Source organism: Schistocerca cancellata, chromosome 7 (genome assembly GCF_023864275.1).
Source record: "Schistocerca cancellata isolate TAMUIC-IGC-003103 chromosome 7, iqSchCanc2.1, whole genome shotgun sequence".
Classification (NCBI taxonomy): Eukaryota; Metazoa; Arthropoda; class Insecta; order Orthoptera; family Acrididae; genus Schistocerca; species Schistocerca cancellata.
The window spans coordinates 145,793,263-145,809,224 of record NC_064632.1 but is presented as its reverse complement, the minus strand read 5'-3'; positions in this window follow the sequence as shown (position 1 = coordinate 145,809,224).

Genomic DNA, 15,962 nt, shown 5'->3' with positions numbered 1-15,962 from the left:
TTATGGTGAGGTGAATGCATGATAGTTAGGTATATACGAGATTTGTAGTTTTAGTTATCAAACATAGTATGCCTATTTCTAAAGCAATTGATTCGATTATTTAATAAGTTTTTAGTAGAAATGTTGAATTTCTCATCTACTCAAATTGTTCTGAACAACTGTATCACTTCACTTCCTTTTGACTACTCAAAAATCACAGTAACTATTGCATGTATTTTGAGTCTAACATCGACTTTAGATTCCTAGAAGCTAATGGAACAGAGTTAGAAGCACAAGAAAATTACATTCCCGGAAAAACAAAGACTGCGTGAAATGCATTTTGTAGCTTCATTCGAATAGCAGAATGTGACCGGTTGCCGTTAATACCTTACTAACTTCCCGTTTTATCTGACTGTGTGATTCACATTTTCCACGTAAAGTATCGTTTCCCAGTGTAACAACAGAGCACTCAGTTGAGAGTTTGGAGCTTTCTCATTAGGAATTATAAATGTGCTAATACTTCGTACTGAATCCAGTATCTCAGCTCGCGTACTAGAAAATACAGCTAAGCTCACAGCTAACGAGCTAATAGTTTATGCTTTTTAATTAACTTGCTCCGTATTAGCATGTCAATTGAAGTGATATAAGACGCACTATAAGGAATTTACGTTCTCAAGTTCCTGACCTCGTTGGATAAAACATTACAAAAATCTCAGATTTTGAGCTTTGTTCCTGGACTCGTATATAGCTTTCCGCTTTCAAATACAATTTGAAAGCGTATTCATCAGGTCATTCACGCAACCACTTCCATTGCTGTCCACTTTTTTAGGCACCAAAGGAATGTAGTTAAGCCACTAATTGTAAAAGCCCGCAGGATCCTCTAAAAGGCTAGAAGTTGTTTTATATGAACTGTACGTAATACAGCAACGTGAGAATTTAACGAGAATCTTCTGAGGACAGAAACACCGTTCCCGTATTTACTTTTGTTTCGCCATGATTGGGGAAACAGAATATTTTCGTGATATCTATTTTATGTGATTGTTTCCAGAACGTTTTTATTACAAACGTAAATGCCAACGGAAAACTTCCCTTTATCTCTTCCCCTTAAAGCATGTACTACGTTCTTGTCTTGGAAGAAAGGCCTCGTTGACGTGGCCAACAGTAGTCACAAAAATATGTCATTAGACCACATCAGATACTGTCTTAACATTGCGGAAGAAATGAATGACACATCGCTGTCTCGTAAATTCGTATTTATTCCGACCTTCTTTCAGGAATTACACCAACTTCAAATAACTGGCAAAATGTAAAACCGTGCAAAGTCAGAAATACATTCACCAAACTAATCGTAATTTGGTAGTTACAAAAGAAAAAGAATAAAGCTTCCACATGTCATACATAATTTGACGTGAGTTAACATAAAAATTATTGTATCTCTCTGCGCAAATTATTCTTAAATTTCGTGCATAGTCGTATATTTATGAGGCACAGTTCTGGGTTTCAATAAATGTGTTCTACTTAGTACATCTGTCTGGAACACGACAAGCGTTTGTTTTTGTTTGAAGAGCCACTTACATTTGTTAGATCATTCAATTGAGTGGTAGCCTTTGACCCTGCAGCATTTCGTTTGTGAGCTGGCACAGCTTTTGGTAAGATGCACCTTGTTTTCAGTTTGGTGTGTGCCCTTAACTTTAAGCTATTCACTCCTGAGATTAAAACAGTTATGGCAAATTTTTCTCTCAATGTTTTCCATGAAACTAATGAACTTAATCATAGCTAACACTTGGTTCAAGAATCATGAAAGGAGGCTGTATACATGGAAGAAGCCTGGAGATACTGACAGGTTTCAGATAGATTATATAATGGTAAGACAGAGATTTAGGAACCAGGTTTTAAATTGTAAGACATTTCCTGGGGCAGATATAGATTCTGACCACAATCTATTGGTTATGAACTGCAGATTGAAACTGAAGAAACTGCAAAAAGGTGGGAATTTAAGGAGATGGGACCTGGATAAACTAAAAGAACCAGAGGTTGTAGAGTGTTTCAGGGAGAGCATTAGGGAACAATTGACAGGAATGGGGGAAAGAAATACAGTAGAAGAAGAATGGGTAGCTCTGAGGGATGAAGTGGTGAAGGCAGCAGAGGATCAAGTAGGTAAAAAGACGAGGGCTAATAGAAATCCTTGGGTAACAGAAGAAATATTGAATTTAATTGATGAAAGGAGAAAATATAAAAATGCAGTAAATGAAGCAGGCAAAAAGGAATACAAACGTCTCAAAAATGAAATCAACAGGAAGTGCAAAATGGCTAAGCAGGGATGGCTAGAGGACAAATGTAAGGATGTAGAGGCTTGTCTCACTAGGGGTAAGATAGATACTGCCTACAGGAAAATTAAAGAGACCTTTGGAGAGAAGAGAACCACTTGTATGAATATCAAGAGCTCAGATGGCAACCCAGTTCTAAGCAAAGAAGGGAAAGCAGAAAGGTGGAAGGAGTATATAGAGGGTTTATACAAGGGCGATGTACTTGAGGACAATATTATGGAAATGGAAGAGGATGTAGATGAAGATGAAATGGGAGATAAGATACTGCATGAAGAGTTTGACAGAGCACTGAAAGACCTGAGTCAAAACAAGGCCCCGGGAGTAGACAACATTCCATTAGAACTACTGATGGCCTCAGGAGAGCCAGTCATGACAAAACTTTACCATCTGGTGAGCAAGATGTATGAGACAGGCGAAATACCCTCAGACTTTAAGAAGAATATAATAATTCCAATCCCAAAGAAAGCAGGTGTTGACAGATGTGAAAGTTACCGAACTATCAGTTTAATAAGTCACAGCTGCAAAATACTAACGCGAATTCTTTACAGACGAATGGAAAAAATGGTAGAAGCCGACCTCGGGGAAGATCAGTTTGGATTCCGTAGAAATGTTGGAACACGTGAGGCAATACTGACCTTACGACTTATCTTGGAAGAAAGATTAAGAAAAGGCAAACCTACATTTCTAGCATTTGTAGACTTAGAGAAAGCTTTTGACAATGTTGACTGGAATACTCTCTTTCAAATTCTGAAGGTGGCAGGGGTAAAATACAGGGAGCGAAAGGCTATTTACAATTTGTACAGAAACCAGATGGCAGTTATAAGAGTCGAGGGGCATGAAAGGGAAGCAGTGGTTGGGAAAGGAGTGAGACAGGGTTGTAGCCTCTCCCCGATGTTATTCAATCTGTATATTGAGCAAGCAGTAAAGGAAACAAAAGAAAAATTCGGAGTAGGTATTAAAATTCATGGAGAAGTAGTAAAAACTTTGAGGTTCGCCGATGACATTGTAATTCTGTCAGAGACAGCAAAGGACTTGGAAGAGCAGTTGAACGGAATGGACAGTGTCTTGAAAGGAGGATATAAGATGAACATCAACAAAAGCAAAACGAGGATAATGGAATGTAGTCAAATTAAGTCGGGTGATGCTGAGGGAATTAGATTAGGAAATGAGACACTTAAAGTAGTAAAGGAGTTTTGCTATTTAGGGAGTAAAATAACCGATGATGGTCGTAGTAGAGAGGATATAAAATGTAGACTGGCAATGGCAAGGAAAGCATTTCTCAAGAAGAGAAATTTGTTAACATCGAATATAGATTTAGGTGTCAGGAAGTCGTTTCTGAAAGTATTTGTATGGAGTGTAGCCATGTATGGAAGTGAGACATGGACGATAACTAGTTTGGACAAGAAGAGAATAGAAGCTTTCGAAATGTGGTGCTACAGAAGAATGCTGAAGATAAGGTGGGTAGATCACGTAACTAATGAGGAGGTATTGAATAGGATTGGGGAGAAGAGAAGTTTGTGGCACAACTTGACTGGAAGAAGGGATCGGTTGGTAGGACATGTTCTGAGGCATCGAGGGATCACAAATTTAGCATTGGAGGGCAGCGTGGAGGGTAAAAATCGTAGAGGGAGACCAAGAGATCAATACACTAAGCAGATCCAGAAGGATGTAGGTTGCAGTAGGTACTGGGAGATGAAGATGCTTGCACAGGATAGAGTAGCATGGAGAGCTGCATCAAACCAGTCTCAGGACTGAAGACAACAACAACAACAATGAACAAGTGTGAAACAAAAGCAAGTGAATTTTTTTCTGAAGCTTCACAAAGTCGTAAATGGAGGTCTACTCGTATTTTCTTTCCTTTCTTCAGTAAAAACATTTTATTCAGCGTTATATACATTTTGTATGAAGCAGTGAACTGTATATGCTAATGCGCACGAGGAATAAAATTCTTAATGGCTCGAATGGCTCTGAGCACTATGGGACTTAACATCTATGGTCATCAGTCACCTAGAACTTAGAACTACTTAAACCTAACTAACCTAAGGACATCACACAACACCCAGTCATCACGAGGCAGAGAAAGTCCCTGACCCCGCCGGGAATCGAACCCGGGAACCCGGGCGTGGAAAGCGAGAACGCTGCCGCACGGCCACGAGCTGCGGACAATAGAATTCTTAATGTTAATAATTCTGAAATATATGATTTCCTATACAGGGTTTTGTCGATGTTATAAAGCAAATTTTATAGAAATCTTCAATGCCTAAAATAATTAGCGAACGTTACGTAAAAAAACTGTCAGTCTAATATTTAGAGATAATGATTATTTACAAGCCTTTTCGATTTGTAGGAGCAACCATTTTCTGCCTACCATCAGCAGTAAACTAATGCACGAATCGTTCCTTGCAAGAATCTGCGCCCTCGTTTTGATACTAAGAGCTGGAAGGTCCACACTGTTTGCTGAGAAAAAAAATGAACGTAGATCCACATGTGTTGGCCGAGAGAATGAAGATATTGAATTCTTAAATTTAGTGGGTGTTTTAATTTCTAAGAGAGGTGCCGTTCCGCGATTTAATAACTATCTAGCGTTTTTCCAGCCGTCTTCAGCATGTTTTGGGACTGTGATTGCTGTTTTCACATAGAAACAGATTTGATGCCCCATCATTCACACCTACAGGTTGTTGTCAACGGGCATCACCACATCGCCGCTTGTGGCGCGGTGTCGGTGATGTACGCAGGGGGGAGGGGAGGGGGCGGGTGGCGGGGCGCGGCGCACGGCGCACGGCGCACGGCATTTCATAATTCAATGGACGTCCAGAAAGACTCCCGTGTCCCCCGATCAGTCCACTACTGTCGCTGCCCAAGGTGCTCTCCTCATTGATGTTAATCTATAGTGGCAGGTCGTTCCGAGTTGTGGCAGGCAGTGAAGGAGTTTCTCGAGGGACACATCAAAGAGCTTACCGGATTTGTCTGATGAGCAGGTTTCAGGCGCTGTCTGTGTGTGATAGACGTCCTAATCCAGATGCAGTCATTTCCTCTCTTTCATAGGAAGCTTCTCGATTTGCAATATCTGACCAATCGCAGAGGATGGGATTACTGATAGTTCGGGGCTCCAACATTAGGCGTTTAATGGGGACCCACAGGGAGACGGCTGCCAAGAACGGGAATGAATCCAGTGCGCACTCTGTGTGCATACTGGGAGATATATAACAGACGCTTCCAGGTACAATGAAAAGCACAGGGTGCAGCCAACTTTAGGTGGTGGCTCACGTCAATACTAACGATGTGAGATGCTTTGGATCGCAAGATTTTCCCTCTTCCTTCGGGCGCCTAGCTGAAGTAAAGACTGCCAGCCTTGCTTTCTAGGTGAAGAAAGAGCTCACCACTTGTAGCATCATCGACAGAACCCACTACCAACCTTAAGTACAGAGCAGAATGGACGGTGTGAATCAGATGCTCAGACAGTTCTGCGACCTGTGCCATAGGGCTCAGGGTTTTCGGGCTCCACTTCGTACGTCAGGAGACGACTGCACACAGTAAGCGAAACGCGGGTAGCAGGGAATTTGTGGAGAATATTGGGCGGTTTGCTACTTTGGAAGGTCTTGCGATGCTACATAAAATACGTCAGGCTACAAGAGTGCAGGGTAAACGCAGGTTGAGGGGAACGTAGCAGGAGATACCATTGTATGTATATTTCGTAGTTGTGTTGGGAAGAACCAAAGCTCTAAGATATAATAGAAGGCCCTGAAGCTCAGATCAACAGTTACTGACATCTGGTTAAAACTAGACGTAAGTTAAGTTGAAATTTTTGCAAAGGACTTAACCGTGTTGAGAAAGATAGGTTAAATACAGTTGGTGATGGAGGTTCGTTGCTGTCACTAGTAATGTACCTCGTAGTGATACTGAAGTAGAGACTTCCTCTGAGTTAGTATGGGTAGAGTTTATACAAGACAACATGCATAAAATAAATGTTGGAAGAAAACATTTCAATTTAGTATGCCACTCATAGAACTGAAGTTGTTGGTGACTTCACTCTGCCTTCGACATTTCAGCTAAAATATATGTTTAATGTTGGTGGTAGGCACAAAATGTCGTCCTAAATCGTACTGAATGCATTATCCAAAAACATTTGTGAACAATTCGTCCAGGAGGCCACTTGAAGTGTAAAAGGTTGCGAAAACATGCTTGACTACTTTCAACCAAATATTTCTGAGCAAGTAGGTAGTAGATACAAGTATTAGTGAAGAAAAGGTCGTTGTAGCAGGACTGAATACCGTCACTTCCAAATCCACCAAAAACAAATGCGATATATATATATATATATATATATATATATTTAAAAGGCAGATAGGATTTAAATTGACCCCTTCCTAAGAGACAGTTCTAGTCCTTCGTGCCTGACTATGCAACCGTAGATCACAGTTGGTTGGAAATTAAAGAAATACTGTCGATAACAACTGAGATATAAATACTAAATAAATTAATAAAGATGGTTCTGATCCGGCAAAGATCTCAGAACACTGTTGGAGGAGCAACGATCAAAGCGCACTAAATTTAAGACCGCAGAATCTCCATGAATGGCTACGTTTTACTGAATCACAACATACTTCAATTCCAGATGCTTTTAGCAGTTTCCACAACGAAACTGTGTACCGCAATCGGGGAAAAAAATCCGTAGTGTCTCTGATCGTATATGAAACACGCCAACGACGACACACGATCAATACCTTCGCTACGCGATAACAATGGTAATGTTAATTGCTGTGCTACTGATAACAGCGCTGCTAAAGGAAAGATACGTAACACGGTTTTCCGAAATTATCCCAGAATGCGGAAATATCCCAGAATGCGAAACAAGAACAACTGCCAACATGAGTACCTTAGACTTGCATATACTCTGGGTGGCGATGTAGTTTAAATCAGTTAATAAAAGCAAGGCCTCAGGTCCATGTTGTATACCATTTCGGCTCGCTTCAGAGTATGCTGAATTGGTTGAAGTTGCGTTGGAACATGATATTGAGTGTTGTAGGTGTAGGGAGGGTGGGATGGAATTGTAAAGTCATAGCAGCGTACCACGACTGGTTATCAGAGGGGATAAAATGGGGACACTGAAATCTATTTCGTGAATAGTTTAAGAGGTGTAATGTTTGGTACATGTGAGGATGGGTGGGAATTTGATGAGATAGTAGAAGTTCCATGTCTGGGGAAGGTTAACGAATGCAGAAAATGAGACAGAGTGCATGGCACTCCAGGATTTGGAGGGACTTGTATAACTATGGTTGGGCAACCCATGTAACAATTATATAGCAGAGGATGGGTTGGATCAGGGTTTTATAGGTGTGGAGAATAGTCTAGGGGTGTAATCCCCAAGTTAGGCCTGTTAGTAGATTTAGTCTATTGTGGGCTTTCTGTTGGATGGTACTAGGTGATGTTCCCATGTTAGTTGCCATTAAGGGTTAGTCGATTTTAGTGTGTTAGTTAACTGAACAGGACGGCCGTAAATGGTAATATAGAAGTCATGGAGACAGTAGGCGTGGATAGTTTGTCCTATAGTTATTGTCTGGGTTTTGGATGGGTTGATATTCCAGAGGCATTGGTTACACCAGGAGTGAGGTAGATCTGGACGAGTGATAGAATATTTGGAGTGTAATATCTGGAGTGTAATGCAGGGACAGAAAGCGGTGATACCAGCAGATTGAAGCAGATGAACTGGTGGATGAGGTAGGGCATATCAACAGTATAGAAGAGATAATGACATGGTCGCTGGGTTTCCCTGGGACAAGGAAGACAAAAATAGCTAATTTACTGAGGTTAAGCTGGTGGGAAAGGAAACGGGTGAGGTGCAAGAAATGGTCATCAGTGCCACACTTGAGCCATGAAAGCTTTCGTCCTTTTGATTCTCCTCCAGAGATCCTATCCTTTCGGCTCTCGTGATGCGGTAGGAAGGTGGGGCGTGCGAAAGAGGAAGGACTGAGCGAAGGTGCAGTGTGAGCGGCAGTTAGTAATGGCATGTGGTTTATAGTGGACATAAGAGGCAATCTTGGCGGCGAGTAATGTCGATGTGAAAGCGTCCATTCGAGTCGACGCTGGCTGTGCTGGGCGCATTTTGGTACGGACTGTGCAACGAAGAAGTCTGGTGGTCGTTAGCCGACAAATGTTGTTTGGGATCGTGACTCGTGAACTAAATTTCTGATGCTGTTGGATACGGACTTCAACTGAAGTAAAGCGGTGATATAATTGTATTTACGTGATGCATTGGACTCATTTTCTGCTGTATTTTAAGTGTGATGAATGTGAGACAGATTAGCAGTTGATTATCAGTCACGAAACTCTGTGTACAATTTATCCTGTGGTTCGCCGCTATGAAACTTGTTGTGCCATTCTTACTGTAGTAATTCGTGTTGGAGTATGATGGCGTCGACGTTTTAGTTTACCATTTGAACCTTGTGGCTTACTGCGTGTTATTTCTTACTCTTAGAGTTTAGTCTGTTTGAGAAAGCACTACATATCACTGAACAGATCGATCTACCAAAGTAAGTTCAATCCGCGAAATCTTCCAGCAAAGTCTTGAATGTTTGGATCCATCAAGGACGCGTAACTATTGTAGGGCTAATTTATCATTTTTGTGCCTTTCCCCGAGGTAATCTTACATCAGTGTCATTTGAATTAATTATTTTAAATACCTGCTGTCTGAGTGTGATTCAGTTACTGCTTGGAGGCAGTGACAATTTGTTTCAAATGTTTTGGTGCTTATTTGATGTTTTTGTAATATTGTTCTAAGGGCACTGGCTTGGGTTCATTAGGGTAGGATTATTTATTCAAGGAGTTTAATTTGTAGCGTGTTCGCTATCGTATTGAGAGCTAGGTTAATAGTTGGCTCCTTTTACCGACCTCCCGACTCAGCAGCATTAGTGGCAGAACAACTGAAAGAAAACATTTCACATAAATTTTCTTAGCGTGTTATAGTCTTAGGTGGAGATTTCAATTTACCAGATATAGACTGGGACACTCAGATGTTTAGGACGGGTGGTAGAGACTGAGCGTCGAGTGACATTATACTGAGTGCACTAACCGAAAATTACCTCGAGTAATTAAACGGAGAACCGACTCGTGGAGATAACATCTTGGACCTACTGATAACAAACAGACCCGAACTTTTCGACTCTGTAAGTGCAGAACAGGGAATCAGTGATCATAAGGCCGTTGCAGCATCCCTGAATATGGAAGTTAATAGGAATATAAAAAAAGGGAGGAAGGTTTATCTGTTTAGCAAGAGTAATAGAAGGCAGATTTCAGACTACCTAACAGATCAAAACGAAAATTTCTGTTCCGACACTGACAATGTTGAGTGTTTATGGAAAAAGTTCAAGGCAATCATAAAATGCGTTTTAGACAGGTACGTGCCGAGTAAAACTGTGAGGGACGGGAAAAACCCACCGTGGTACAGCAACAAAGTTAGGAAACTACTGCGAAAGCAAAGAGAGCTTCACTCCAGGTTTAAACGCAGCCAAAACCTCTCAGACAAACAGAAGCTAAACGATGTCAGAGTTAGCGTAAGGAGGGCTATGCGTGAAGCGTTCAGTGAATTCGAAAGTAAAATTCTATGTACCGACTTGACAGAAAATCCTAGGAAGTTCTGGTCTTACGTTAAATCAGTAAGTGGCTCGAAACAGCATATCCAGACACTCCGGGATGCTGATGGCATTGAAACAGAGGACGACACGCGTTACGCTGAAATACTAAACACCTTTTTCCAAAGCTGTTTCACAGAGGAAGACCGCACTGCAGTTCCTTCTCTAAATCCTCGCACAAATGAAAAAATGGCTGACATCGAAATAAGTGTCCAAGGAATAGAAAAGCGACTGGAATCACTCAACAGACGTAAGTCCACTGGACCTGACGGGATACCAATTCGATTCTACACAGATTACGCGAAAGAACTTGCCCCCCTTCTAACAGCCGTGTACCGCAAGTCTCTGGCGGAACGGAAGGTTCCAGATAATTGGAAAAGAGCACGGGTAGTCCCAGTCTTCAAGAAGGGTCGTCGAGCAGATGCGCAAAACTATAGACCCATATCTCTGACGTCGATCTGTTGCAGAATTTTAGAACATGGTTTTTGCTCGCGTATCATGTCGTTTTTGGAAACCCGGAATCTACTCTGTAGGAATCAACATGGATTCCGGAAACAGCGATCGTGTGAGACCGAACTCGCTTTATTTGATCATGAGACCCAGAAAATATTAGATACAGACTCCCAGGTAGATGCTATTTTCCTTGACTTCCGGAAGGCTTTCGATACAGTTCCGCACTGTCGCCTGATAAACAAAGTAAGAGCCTACGGAATTTCAGACCAGCTGTGTGGCTGTATTGAAGACTTTTTAGCAAACAGAACTCAGTATGTTGTTCTCAACGGAGAGACGTCTACAGACGTTAAAGTAACCTCTGGCGTGCCACAGGGGAATGTTATGGGATCACTGCTTTTCACAATATATATAAATGACCTAGTAGATAGTGTCGGAAGTTCCATGCGGCTTTTCGCGGATAATGCTGTAGTATACAGAGAAGTTGCAGCATTAGAAAATTGTAGCGAAATGCAGGAAGATCTGCAGCGGATAGGCACTTGGTGCAGGGAGTGGCAACTGACCCTTAACATAGGCAAATGTAATGTACTGCGAATACATAGAAAGAAGGATCCCTTATTGTATGATTATATGATAGCGGAACAAACACTGGTAGCAGTTACTTCTGTAAAATATCTGGGAGTATGCGTGCGGAACGATTTGAAGTAGAATGATCAATCAAATTAACTGTTGGTAAGGCGGGTACCAGGTTGAGATTCATTGGGAGAGTCCTTAGAAAATGAAGTCCATCAACAAAGGAGGTGGCTTATAAAACACTCGTTCGGCCTATACTTGAGTATTGCTCATCAGTGTGGGATCCGTACCAGATCGTGTTGACGGAGGAGATAGAGAAGATCCAAAGAAGAGCGGCGCCTTTCGTCACAGGGTTATTTGGTAAGCGTGGTAGCGTTACGGAGATATTTAGCAAACACAAGTGGCAGACTCTGCAAGAGAGGCGCTCTGCATCACGGTGTAGCTTGCTGTCCAGGTTTCGAGAAGGTGCGTTTCTTGATGAGGTGTCGAATATATTACTTCCCCCTACTTATACCTCCCGAGGAGACCACGAATGTAAAATTAGAGAGATTCGAGTGCGCACGGAGGCTTTCAGACAGTCGTTCTTCCCGCGATCCATACGCGACTGTATGTGTATGAAACAGCGGAGAGATATAAACCACAACTTGTATTTACTTTTATAATGCTCGAAACATAATACTACAGGTTACAAATTTGTGATGTTTAGTAGGTCACAACATCCGACGCAAGTAGCTTCGAATTTTCACTTTTCAACACTTCTCGATTTCGTAAGCACGTGTATTTTATTTGGTGTCTAATAGCTTTCTGGATGCTTGACAATGACCACGTCTCGAAATTACCACCGCAGTAAGTGATATTTTAACGGCATAGAGTGGAATGATTTCATTCAAAAATTTCACGACGGTTGTGGACCTAGTTCTCATCAAAATTCTAAATTTCTGGTCCAAAGACGTAATGAGAAATCTGTTAGTATATGAATCACTACGAAAAAATATGGCCATATTGGCAAGAAATTTGGAAATTTATGCTAAGTTCCTAAATGACCAAACTACTGAGGTCATCGGTCCCTCGGCTTACACAATATTTAATCTAACTTAAACTAACACATGCTAATAACAACACACACACACCAATGCACGAGGGAGGAATCGAACCTCAGACAGAGCGAGCCGCGCGATCTGTGGCAAGGCACCTAGGAATGGTGGCTATAATTATACTTTCGCTACCTGAGCCAGTGTAGACAGAAAACTATTTGCCGTTTGGGTACCTACCTCTATAAGAATGATGTCCAGACTGTGCTCTGCAGGATTTATGTTGTTAATAGTGTCGGTGTCATGACTTGCCGTTAGAAGCTGGTCGTGGCACTGCGACGTAAAGTTGAGGCACAAGCCTCAGTGTGCGTTAGATTTGCAGACAGTGAACATTGGCCTGGAGAAGGTGAGCAGGGCTTTACTCAGAGAGCCGCTTTATCGAAACAACAGCAACATTGAAGGAATACGGAGACATCCTCTCTCCGCATCGGGGTTGAAGAACATGATTCGGATGTTCGAATTAACTAGCGATTTCGGAATTGTTCTTGGGAGAGGCCAATGGCCAATTGCGAAACAAATTACTCAAGAAGCTGTTGTTGCCATGGCTGAGAGTGCTGGACGCAGTGTGCAATCGTCGAGTGGTAGACGAGGTGTGTTAGGAGAGTTGAATAAACCATGGGCCACGATATGTAAGGTTCTGTAAAAAATTGTGAAATGGTGTCCGTAAAAACATCCAAGCTGTCATGGATGTAGATTGTCATCATATTGAGCAACATTTGTAGCCTGGAACGTAAACACGCACTTAATAAATGTCAGCCGCTCAAATGGGAATTAAAATGCATATGTTGTCACTGGGTTATTAGTTATTTCTCTTGCAATAAAAGAAACGGCAGTTTTACTGTGATGAATGATCAGGACTGTCTTTATGGACTGTGAGAAAATTTTAGCTTTTCACCACCATTGTATTAATAAGTGTGTGCATTTGATATCTTTGTTATTGTAATTATGAAAAATTTTATCAAATCATTATTGGCCACTGGCCAAAACAATTTGTAAAATTTTTTTGTTGGGAGCATGGGGGCTATGTAAGTAGGCTGTTCATGTTTTCTTATTGGCAACGTTACGTATCGCTCTGTATGAAAATCACTGGCTATGCTGTGTGCAGTCTGTGGCTAGTTTGCATTCTTGTCTGCCATTGTAGTGTTGGGCAGCGGCAGCTGGATGTGAACAGCGCGTAGCGTTGCGCAGTTGGAGGTGAGCCGCCAGCAGTGGTGGATGTGGGGAGAGAGATGGCGGAGTTTTGTAATTTGTCATGAACTGCTATATATATTATGACTATTAAGGTAAATACATTGTTCTCTATTGATATCTTTCATTTGCTAACTATCCCTATCAGTAGTTAGTGCCTTCCGTAGTTTGAATCTTTTATTTAGCTGGCAGTAGTAGCGCTCGCTGTATTGCAGTAGTTCGAGTAATGAAGATTTTTGTGAGGTAAGTGATTTCTGAAAGGTATAGTTTAATGTTACTCAGGGCCATTCTTTTGCAGGGATCTTTGATAGTCAGATTGCGTTGCGCTAAAAACATTGTGTGTCAGTTTAAGCACAGTCTTGTATAAATTTTTCTAAGGGGACGTTTCACAACATGTCCTTACGAATATTTCCACAAAAATCTATTGTCCACGTTAACCCATTTGATGTGATGGCCGTCTCAAATAGCGAAAGGATAATTGTAACCTCCCTGTACTTGAGAAGTTCAGACAGAAATTTGACCTAAATAAGATACTTGGCTTGGGCCACAATTCCTTAAAAGATCGACTTAATCTTTACATACGTCCAAGAAATTTAGTAAAGTTAAGAATCAACAAGAACTTAACCCGTAACATTGCACGATTGGTAAATGAAATTATAAATTTTGGGTAAGGGGTTGTTAATTTGAGTGACATTGTTTTTACCCACAGTGAGATTGAGATTAGAAATATGGGTCTAAAATATGTCAGCCCTAATATCAGGTAGCATGGCAAGGAATATAGCTGCCAACTCTAAAACTGTCTAATACATGATACAATTAACGTTCCTGGAAGAGAATAAAATCACGTTTAAAGTCGTGCACGTAATTGATGCCCAGAAGACCTTGGTAGTGACAGTAACAACTGCACAAACAAGAAAAGCCACGCAGTTCGTTAAGAATAATGCTGTCGCCCTCAAGACAGGTAAAGGAAATTATTAGGCATTATAATTCGAGACAATTACGTTATAAGGCACACGATTTTTTTTCTGCCTGTGTTATTGTTAAGTTAAATAACGATTCAAGTAACAAATTTAACAAAGCTGAAAAGAAGTTTGAGTTATATAGTTAGGGAATGAAGTCAAAAAATTCTTAGTTCTGAGGCGACGCACCGCTACTCTAACTGCTCAGCTCAAGAGCAATAAAAATGGTTTTCTGAATCATTCCATTGTTAATTACGTAGACAGCCATGCTATAAAGTGTGCAGAAAATTAGATACACTGTTCGAAAAATATTACGTTTCTCAAGAACCTTACACTGCCAAGAAATCGTTTGAACTAACAGCCAAATTTACGGACTTTTTGAATACTGCTAATGGTAAATTTATATCTCTTGATACAGCTAGTTTGCCGTGGCTAGCACACTGGACTCACATTCGGGAGGACGACGGTTAAATCCCACGTCCAGCCATCCTGATTTACGTTTTCCTAAATCGCTCTAGGCAAATGGTGGGATGGTTCCTTTGAAATTGCACGGCCGACTTCCTTTCCCGTCCTTCCCTAATCCGAAGAGACCGATGACCCCGCTGTCTGGTCTTCTCACCGAAACAACCCAACCCAACAGCTAGTTTATTTACACACATTACCATTTAGGATACAACTAAAATCATTTAAGTGAATCTTTTCCAACATAAGAAATCCAATCCACAAGTTATTAAGGAGATCATTAGTCTCTGTCTTCTGGTACTCATGTATAAATATTTCAAGTTTTTTACTCAGCGGTAGAGCGTCGTCATCGGAATGTGTATTGCAAGTGCGTTTGCTGATATTTTTGTCAGGTTTCTCGAAAGTCAGTTCTTTAAGAAATACCTTATCACAGCTAGTAAAGTTAAATATTACGGTATATACATGGATGACATGTTAATGTTATTCAAATGGTCAAATGAGCGTGAAATCTTATGGGACTTAACTGCTAAGGTCATCACTCCCTAAGCTTACACACTACTTAACCTAAATTATCCTAAGGACAAACACACACACTCATGCCCGAGGGAGGAGTCGAACTTCCACCGGGACCAGCCGAATGTTATTCAGAGGATCACTTAATGGCATTAAAGTTACGGTAGCACAAATCCCAACCCAATGGTACTGACAGGCCGCCGTGTCACCCTCGGCCCATTGACGTCACCGGATGCGGATATGCAGGGCATGTGGTCAGCACATCTCTCTCCCGGCCGTTCTGTCTGTTTACGAGCTGGAGCAGCTACGTCTTAATCAAGCTGCTCCTCAGTTTGCCTCACAAGGGCTGAGTGCACCCCGCTTGCCAACAACGCTCGGCAGACCTTATGGTCAGCCATCCAAGTGCTATCCCAGCCAAACAGCGCTTAACTGCGGTGATCTGACGGGAACTGGTGTTACCACTGCGGCAAGACTGCGAGGTAGAACAGCTCACCAACATTATTTTTAACTCTGATGTAACAAAAGAAAACGAATTAATTTGAATCTGTTTACGAAGTTCGATAACAGTGTTCGTAAATTTAGTGTATATCGCAAGACCACATTCTCTGTAATGTCATCAACAAAATTTCCTGCCACCCAACAATCAATAAGAAGAATTTTTCCATGCTATGATTCATATGGAGCAAAACGAAACTGACGGAGAACTTGGGATCCTCATACAGGCAGCAAACTGAACAACAACTTCACGGTGCCAATGACTGATAAAATGTTAACAGCAAAATTACTTAGTCG